At 42.9% G+C, this 9,172-nt stretch overlaps 1 pseudogene; it reads left to right on the forward strand.

Annotated features, from left to right (window-relative positions):
* Positions 1–8,152: 8,152 nt before the first annotated feature.
* On the forward strand, positions 8,153–8,760 carry LOC136530647 (COP9 signalosome complex subunit 6-like; annotated as a pseudogene).
* Positions 8,761–9,172: the final 412 nt, after the last annotated feature.

The raw sequence follows: 9,172 nt of genomic DNA on the forward strand, positions 1-9,172 counted from the left end.
GAGTGTGATCACATTTAGGTTTGATAGCCATACTATTAAGAGGGGTGAAACTCATATCGAAAATGCGGTTATCAAAGTGCCACTAGATGCTCTAACTCATTGCATATGCATTTAGGAATCTAGTGGAATGCTAACACCCTTGAAAATGTTTGTGAAAATATGCTAACACATGTGCACAAGGTGATATACTTGGTGGTTGGCACATTTGAGCAAGGGTGAAGAAGATAGAGGTAAAAAGGAGTTAGTCTCGCTGGTCATACAGTGACCTGGACACTTGGTCTCAGAGGGACCAGCGCGTCCGGTCAGTTGCAGCAGCGAAGACACTAGCATTGGTCACTGACCGGACTGCTGGGTCACTCAGCGACCAGACACTAGGAAGGCTACTGTCTGGTCACACTACTGAGCAGCGCACAGAAGCGTTGTTGAGTGACCGAACATTGGCTATGTCTAGTCAAGGGTGATCGGACTGCGTCCTATCGAGAAAAGTCGTCTCTGGATGCTTATTGGAAATGATCCGAACGCTAAGGGTTCAGTGTCCGGTCACTTTAGCTTCAGCGTCCTGGTCAACTCATGACCATTGAGATCGGGCGCTCAGCATTCAAAGCAAGGGGACACATGGCACGCATTGCATGACCGAACGCTGAGGTCCAGCATCCGGTCGATCGGACCGGAGCATCCGGTCACCCTGAGTTGTGCCCAATGAAGGGGTAGAACGGCTCTATTTCATGGGGGCTTCTATTTAAGCCCCATGGCTAGTTGAAGCTCACACCTTTGGCCATTTGCATTGACATAGCAACCTTATGAGCTTAGCCAAATCCCTCCCACTCATCTCCAGTCATTGATTCATCTTTGTGAGATTGGGAGAGAATCCAAGTGCATTGCTTGAGTGTTTGCATCTAGAGGCACTTGGTATTCGTGTTTCGCAGTAGGATTCGCTTGTTACTCTTGGTGGTTGCCACCACCTAGATGGCTTGGAGCAGTGAGGATCATTGAGCAGAGGGTGGTGATTGTCTCTGGCTCTGATCGTGGTGATTGTGAGGGGTTCTTGAGCTTTCCCCGATGGAGAGTCAAAAGTTACTCTAGTAAATTGCTCATGGCTTGTGTGATCCTCATCTTGTGTTGGTTGTGTGGCACCCTATTGAGGGTTTAGCATGTGATGCCAATTAGCGCCTAAACCTCCAAGTGAGTGAATCGCCACAATGAGGATTAGCTTGCCGACAAGCAAGTGAACCTTGGTAAAAATCATTGTGTCATCATTTGATTTCGAGATGATTGGTCTTCATTGTATTCACTCTTGTGATTGATTGGCTCCTTCCGCGACATGGCGGTATAACTATCTTGCTTACTCTCTTTACATTACCACAAACTAGTTGTCAAGCTCTTTAGTGTAGCTAGTTGTGAGAGCTTGTTAGTTTGGTTGGTGTGACTCTTTAGTTAGCTTTTGAGAGCACACTAACTTAGTGTAGTGTTATAGCTATTGTGTGAATAGATACTATCTAAACTAGAATTGTGGTAGGTGGCTTGCATTTTTAGTAGGCTAGCATAACACTTGCTTCACCTCATAATTGTCTAACCCTTTTGCTAAGTGTTGTTGTAGAAATTTTATTAGGCTATTCACCCCACTCTAGCTATTAGGACCTTTCAAGTGGTATCAGAGCCGAGGTCATCGTGATTTGAGGCTTAACAACCTTCGGTGTAAAAATGGCTTAAATCAACAACACTAAGAAGCCACCCTAATTTGATGGCTTAAATTATCCCTATTGGAAGGCTAAGTTGACAACATATATCAAGTCAATCAATAGGAAGGTTTGGAAGGTGGTGGAGACAAAGATTGAGATTGAAGATGAAGAGGCTCCCACCGCCACTAAAGAAATGCTACTCCAAAACAATGACATTGCTCTTAGTGCCATCCATGATGTTTTAGATGAGAGAACCTTTGAGAAAATAAAGAACATTGAGAGAGCTCATGAGGCATGGAAGAAATTGAAGGAATCATTTGAGGGCACTCAAGCCGTGAAGGGTGCAAAGTCATACATCCTCAAAGAGAAGTTTGCAAGCTTCAAGATGAAGGAAGATAAGAGTGTGCCGGAGATGTTTCATAGGCTTCAAGTGCTTGTCAATGATCTCAAAGCACTTGGAGAAGAGGTGAAGGACAAGGACTTCTCCCATAAGTTCTTGAGATGTCTACCTTCAAGATTTGGTACATTGGTCACTATTCTAGTAAGGAGTGGTTTGGACACCATGACACCAAACCAAGTGTTGGGAGATATAATGACCGATGATACATATAGAGATGAAGATGAGAAGGAAGAAAAGAAGAAGAAGAAAGATGAGAAGAAGGATGAGAAGAAGAAGAGCGTGGCATTCAAGGCCACATCATCTAAGGGCAAAGCAAAGCAAGAAACATCAAGTGAAGATGATGACTCATGGGATGATGGTGATGATGAGAAGATGGCTCTCTTTGTCAAGAGATTTGGCAAGTTCATGTTGAAGAAGGGCTACCATGCTAGAAGAAAGAAATCTTCATCCAAGAACAAGGAAGAGTCAAGGAGATGCTTCAATTATGGAAGCAAAGGTCATCTTATTGCTCAATGTCCATACAATAGTGATAAAGATGATGACAAGAAGAACAAGAAGAAGGAGAGGAAAGAAAAGAAAGAGAAGAAGGACAAGATGACCTTCAAGAAGAAGAAGGGTGGTTTATATGTGGTCACTTGGGATAGTGATGCTTCCTCAAGTGATGATGATGATAGTGATGATGACAAGACCACCAAGAAGAAGGCACTTGCAAGCATTGCAATCAATGAGAAGCCTTCTCTCTTCGACACTCCATCATGCTTCATGGCTAAGGCCACTAAGGTACAAACTTGTGATGATGGAAGTGATAATGAACATGATAGTGAAAATGATAGTGATAGTGATGATGATGAACCTACCAAAGATGAATTATTTGACATGCTAGAAGATGCTAAAGAACACTTTGACATTAAGAGAAGGGAATGCAAGAGCTTGAATAAGCAGGTAAAAGCCCTTAAGCAAGCCCTTGATGAGCTCAAAGCAACTCATGAGAGGCTAGAGGAAGCCCATGAGAAGCTTGGCAAGGCTCACAAGAAGCTTGAAAAAGCTCATTCCTCTTTGCTTAATGAGCAAAATAAAAAGAAGCATGTTGAGACTTGTGATGTAGGTTTAACTTGGGATATAATTGATGAATCACTATCTATACCTATCATTGTTCCACACACTAACCCTTCTTGTAGTACTACTACTTTCACCTCATCTAGTAGTGATGGTCTCACTTGTGATACCTCACTAGTGGTTGAGAATGAGAATCTCAAGAAGGAGGTCAACAAGCTCACTCACACCTTGGCTAAAGCCTATGGTGGTGAGGACCGCTTGCTTATATGCTTGGGTAGCCAAAGAGCTTCTCTCTACAAAGATGGATTGGGCTATACCCCCAAGAAAGGCAAGGCGGCCTTTGCTCCCCACAAGACTAGTTTTGTGAAGAACAATGGTCGGTTTTGCACTAGTTGCAAGCAAGTTGGTCATATAGAGCAAAAGTGCATGAACAAGAAGTCACAAGCTAATGTATCCTCCATTAAGCTTGATTCATGCTATATGCTTACCAAGGGTGCAAATGGTGTAAAGGCTAAGTTCATTGGTAAACCATGGATGGGCTTAAAGAAAAAAGCCATTTGGGTACCAAAGAGCTTAGTGACTAACCTTCAAGGACCCAAGCAAGTTTGGGTACCTAAAAAGAATTGATCTTCTTTTGTAGGTTAATTACAAAGCCGGAGGAAGGCATTGGGTTCTTGATAGTGGGTGCACTCAACACATGACTAGTGATGCAAGAATGTTCAACTCAATCAACACCAATGGCAATGATGGTTATGATAGTATCACATTTGGTGACAATGGCAAAGGCAAGGTCAAAGGGCTTGGTAAGATTGCAATATCTAATGACATGAGCATATCCAATGTGTTGTTAGTAGAGAGCTTGAACTTTAATTTGCTATCCGTGGCTCAATTGTGTGATCTTGGATTCAAATGCATATTTGGGGTAGATGATGTAGAGATCATAAGTGTAGATGGCTCTAACTTGATCTTCAAAGGCTTTAGATATGAGAATCAATACTTGGTTGATTTCAATGCTAGTGAAGCTAGATTATCTACATGCTTGTTCACTAAGTCTAGCATGGGTTGGTTATGGCATAGAAGGCTTGGTCATGTTGGAATGAAACAATTGAATAGATTGGTCAAGCATGACTTGGTTAGAGGCTTGAAAGATATTGTGTTTGAGAAGGATAAACTTTGTAGCTCTTGTCAAGCCAGCAAACAAGTTGGAAACACCCATCCTAAGAAAAGCATGATGAGCACTAGCAAAGCATTTGAGTTATTGCACATGGATTTGTTTAGGCCAACACAATACACTAGCATTGGTGGAAATAAATATGGCTTTGTGATAGTGGATGATTACACTAGATACACATGGGTATTCTTTCTAGTGGACAAAAGTGATGTATTTGCAACATTCAAATCTTTTGTCAAGGGCATTCACAATGAGTTTGAAACAACCATCAACAGAGTTAGAAGTGACAATGGTAGTGAGTTCAAGAACACTAGAATTGATGAGTTATGTGATGAATTTGGAATTAGACATCAATTCTCGGCCAAGTACACCTCACAATCAAATGGCCTTGTTGAGAGGAAGAATAGGACAATCATTGATATGGCAAGGTCTATGCTTAGTGAGTACAATGTGAGTCAATCCTTTTGGGCCAAAGCTATCAACATGGCTTGCTATTGTAGCAACTGTCTCTATTGTCACCCATTGAAAGAGAAGACACCATATGAGCTCTTGAATGGTAGAAAGCCCAACATTGCATATTTTCGGGTCTTTGGTTGCAAATGCTATATCTTGAAGAAAGGCACTAGATTGGGCAAGTTTGACAAGAAATGTGATGAAGGATTCCTACTTGGTTATTCCACTACAAGTAAAGCATATAGAGTTTGGAATTTGGTTAGTGGTACTCTTGAGGAAGTTCATGATGTTGAATTTGATAAAACCAAGGGTTCACAAGTAGAGAATGAGAACTTGGAAGATGTTAGAGGCATTCAACTTTTAAATGCCATGAAGAACATGGATATTGGTGAATTGAGGCCTAGGCAAGTGAATGATGATAAAGATGATCAAGTACAAGTGCTCTCTAACTCAAATGTGCAAGATGATGCAACTCAAGCTAGTACAAGTGGCTCTCATGACAATGAACAAGATCAAGTGGCTAGTACATCATCTCAACCAAATGATCATGCAAGTGTAGGCAATCAAGTTCCAATCCTCCAACCAACCAATATTGTAAGGAATCATCCATTGGACACTATCATTGGTGATATTTCAAGAGGTGTGCAAACTAGATCAAGATTGACTTCATTTTGTGAGCACTTCTCTTTTGTGTCATCCATTGAACCAAAGAAGATAGATGAAGCATTGAAGGATGTTGATTGGGTGAATGCTATGCATGAAGAGTTGAACAACTTCACAAGAAATCAAGTATGGAAGTTAGTAGAGAGACCAAAGGGACATAATGTGATTAGAACCAAATGGGTCTTTAGAAACAAGCAAGATCAAGATGGGATAGTAGTAAGGAACAAAGCAAGATTGGTAGAACAAGGCTATACACAAGTTAAAGGTCTTGACTTTGGAGAAACATATGCCCCGGTTGCTAGATTGAAAGCAATGAGAATCTTGCTAGCCTATGCTTGTGCCCACAACATCAAACTCTATCAAATGGATGTTAAGAGTGCATTTCTCAATGGTTATATCAATGAAGAAGTGTATGTTGAGTAACCTCCCGGTTTTGAAGATGATGAGAAGCCCAACCATGTGTACAAGTTGAAGAAGGCATTGTATGGCTTGAAGCAAGCACCTAGAGCATGGTATGAGAGATTGAGGGACTTCCTACTCTCAAAAGGGTTCATGATGGGCAAGGTTGACACCACTCTTTTCATCAAGAAGATTGGCAAAGACTTGTTTGTGTTGCAAATCTATATTGATGACATTATATTTGGATCAACCAATCAAGATTTTTGTGATGAGTTTGAAAAGATGATGGTTAATGAGTTTGAGATGTCCATGATTGGAGAGTTGAGTTACTTCCTTGGTCTTCAAATCAAGCAATTGAAGAATGGTACATTTATGAGTCAAGGCAAGTACATTAAGGACATGATCAAGAAGTTTGGCATGAGTGATAGCAAAGCCATTAGCACACCAATGGGAACAAATGGCAACTTGGATAGTGATGCAAGTGGCAATATGGTGGATCAAAAATTGTATCAATCTATGATTGGAAGCCTACTCTATGTGACCGCATTAAGACCGGATGTCATGTTTAGTGTATGCATGTGTGTAAGATTTCAAGCCTCACCAAGGGAAAGTCATTTAAAGGCTACAAAGAGAATATTGAGGTACTTGAAGCATACACCAAATGTTGGATTGTGGTATCCCAAAGGAGCAAAGTTTGAGCTAGTTGGTTACTCCAACTCGGATTATGCGGGATGCAAGGTTGAAAGGAAAAGCACTTTGGGCACATATCAATTGTTGGGAAGATCACTTGTTTCATTGTCATCAAAGAAGCAAAATAGTGTTGCATCATCAATCGTCGAAGCCGAATACATATTCACCAGTAGTTGTTGTGCACAAATACTTTGGATGAAGGCCACTTTGAGTGACTTTGGAATCAAGTTCAAGAAAGTGCCATTGCTATGTGACAATGAGAGTGCAATCAAGTTGACCAACAATCCGGTTCAACATGCAAGAACAAAGCACATTGATGTCCGCCACCATTTCATAAGAGATCACCAACAAAAAGGGGACATTTGCATTGAGAGTGTAGGCACCGAAGATCAACTTGCCGATATATTCACCAAGCCATTGGATGAGAAAAGGTTTTGCAAGCTAAGGAATGAGTTGAACATATTGAATTTCTCAAATATGTGTTGATGCACCCCCCCCACTCATATGACATGCCTCTCCTTCAAGCAATCTAAGGTAAAAGTTGATTGGCATGGCATACATCCTTGCTAAGGACTTGTTTAGTGCATCTAGACATCTTTCACATTTTATTAGGCTCATTCATGAAAAATCAAATGAATTTGATGATTGTATGGTACCACTATTTCTTGTATGCTTAATTTGATCTAGTGGTAGCATATGACATGTTTGTGGGCTTGTAAACCTAGTGTTTAATCTAGAAAATAAGCTCTAAGTGTTTAACTCAACATGGTACAAAATAACCCTTATTTGGAGGTATGAAGAAGCTTGTCCTTGGATCAAACCGAGTTAAATATCTTTGGCAAATATTCTAGTTTGAACCAAATTTGGGAATACGATCCTCACCCCATTGATTGACGTTGATAATCTCAACCTATCTACATTTTGAACCTTTGTGGTCATTGATGACAAAGGGGGAGAAAATAGTGTACAAAGATAGTGAAAAGGCACCAGAGGGGAAGAGAATTAAAGATATAAATGATAGGGGAGAATTTGACATAGGGGGAGAGATATGACAAAGGAAAGGGATCAATTAAAATTTTGAGAACACAAGTAGGGGGAGCAAGCTCATGAACTTGTATGGTGCATTTGAATGTGCATTTCATATGTTTGCTTGCATGGCACAAGTTTTAAACTTCAATATCCATTAAAGATGTCAACGGGGCCCCGTTCCCTGATTCCCCGTGGGGAATTCACCCATTAGGGGACGGGGATGGTACAAATCTTATCCCCATGGGGAATTAAATGGGGGAAAAATCATCCCCATAGGGTATGATAGGGGCGAGGATGGTATACATGCCCCCGTCCCCGTTCCCCGCGGGGACCCGAAATGTTTAAGGCCCATTTAAGAAGGCCCAAATCCTGTGTACGTATATAAGGCAATTTCTAACCCTAACCTTATCCTTTCCATTCTTTCCAGACTCCCAATCCCCTCCCCCGTCCCCCCTAGCCGCCGCTGCCGCCTACAAGTCGCACGCACGCCCCAGAGCACAAAACCCCCAACCCCACTCCCCACCTCGCATCCTTCTCGTCCCCGTCGCAATCGCAACCCCCGCCGGCGCTACCTAGGTCATGCCACACGCCACCTCTCCCCCAGCTCCGACGATGTCGGCGCCCTCCGATGCCGCACCGGCAGTATCTAGGCCCGCGCCCACGACCACCGCCGCCGCCTCCAGCGGCGGGTTCACCTTCAAGCTCCACCCACTTGTCATCGTGAACATCTCCGACCACCACACCTGCGTCAAGGCGTAGGCCGCCTGCTCTGGGGATAGCTCCTCCTCCTCATCCATGGCGGGGGTAGGGGCGGGGGCCGGGCAGCCGCCGAGGGTGTTCGGGTGTGTGATCGGGGTGCAACGTGGGCGGACCATGGAGATCTTCAATAGCTTCGAGCTCGTGCTTGACCTCATCTCAGGCACCCTCGACCGCGCCTTCCTCAAGAAGAAGCAGGAGCTCTGTAAGCTCCTACTCGAATCTAGGGATTTTTTTAGGGTTTCACGATGCCTAGAATCATAGGGAATGCTAGGGTTTCATGGATGGTTTGATGATTTCTTTGTTATGGCTGTGGCTGTGTAGATAAGAAAGTGTTCCCTGACTTCTACGTGCTCGGCTGGTACTCCACTGGAAGCGATCTACACGACACCGACATGCAAATCCACAAAGCCGTGAGTTTTTACAACCTTTTCTTCAAGTCCTTGAATCTGTTATCTGTGTGACAATGTCACATTATGCTTGGGCATTGGTGTTTGCCCATGTTGATGGCTTGATGCGGGGATGGGGATCCCTGTGGGGATTAAATCCTCGAGCGGGAACGGGGATGGGGAAGAAATGCTCCCCATGAGCCTTCACAGGGATGGGGACAGGGGAAATTTTCCCCCACAGGGACGGGGATGGGGCAGTAGCCCCCAACGGGGAATTCCCCATTGACATTTCGAATATCCATACTTGTGTGATGTATGCTAGTTGTAGACTTGAATGATAAAATGAAAATCTAGCATGTATAGGTTATCTAGTGATTTCATCTCAAAGTGTTTCCTAGTGGTATCTAGCTAACAATGGTGCTAAGGATGGTATATTGGTGCACTCCGATTGGTATCACGCTTCAAAGGTCCATCTTTTATACCTTAG

The sequence above is a fragment of the Miscanthus floridulus genome, unplaced genomic scaffold, assembly GCF_019320115.1.
Source record: "Miscanthus floridulus cultivar M001 unplaced genomic scaffold, ASM1932011v1 fs_16_1_2, whole genome shotgun sequence".
NCBI lineage: Eukaryota > Viridiplantae > Streptophyta > Magnoliopsida > Poales > Poaceae > Miscanthus > Miscanthus floridulus.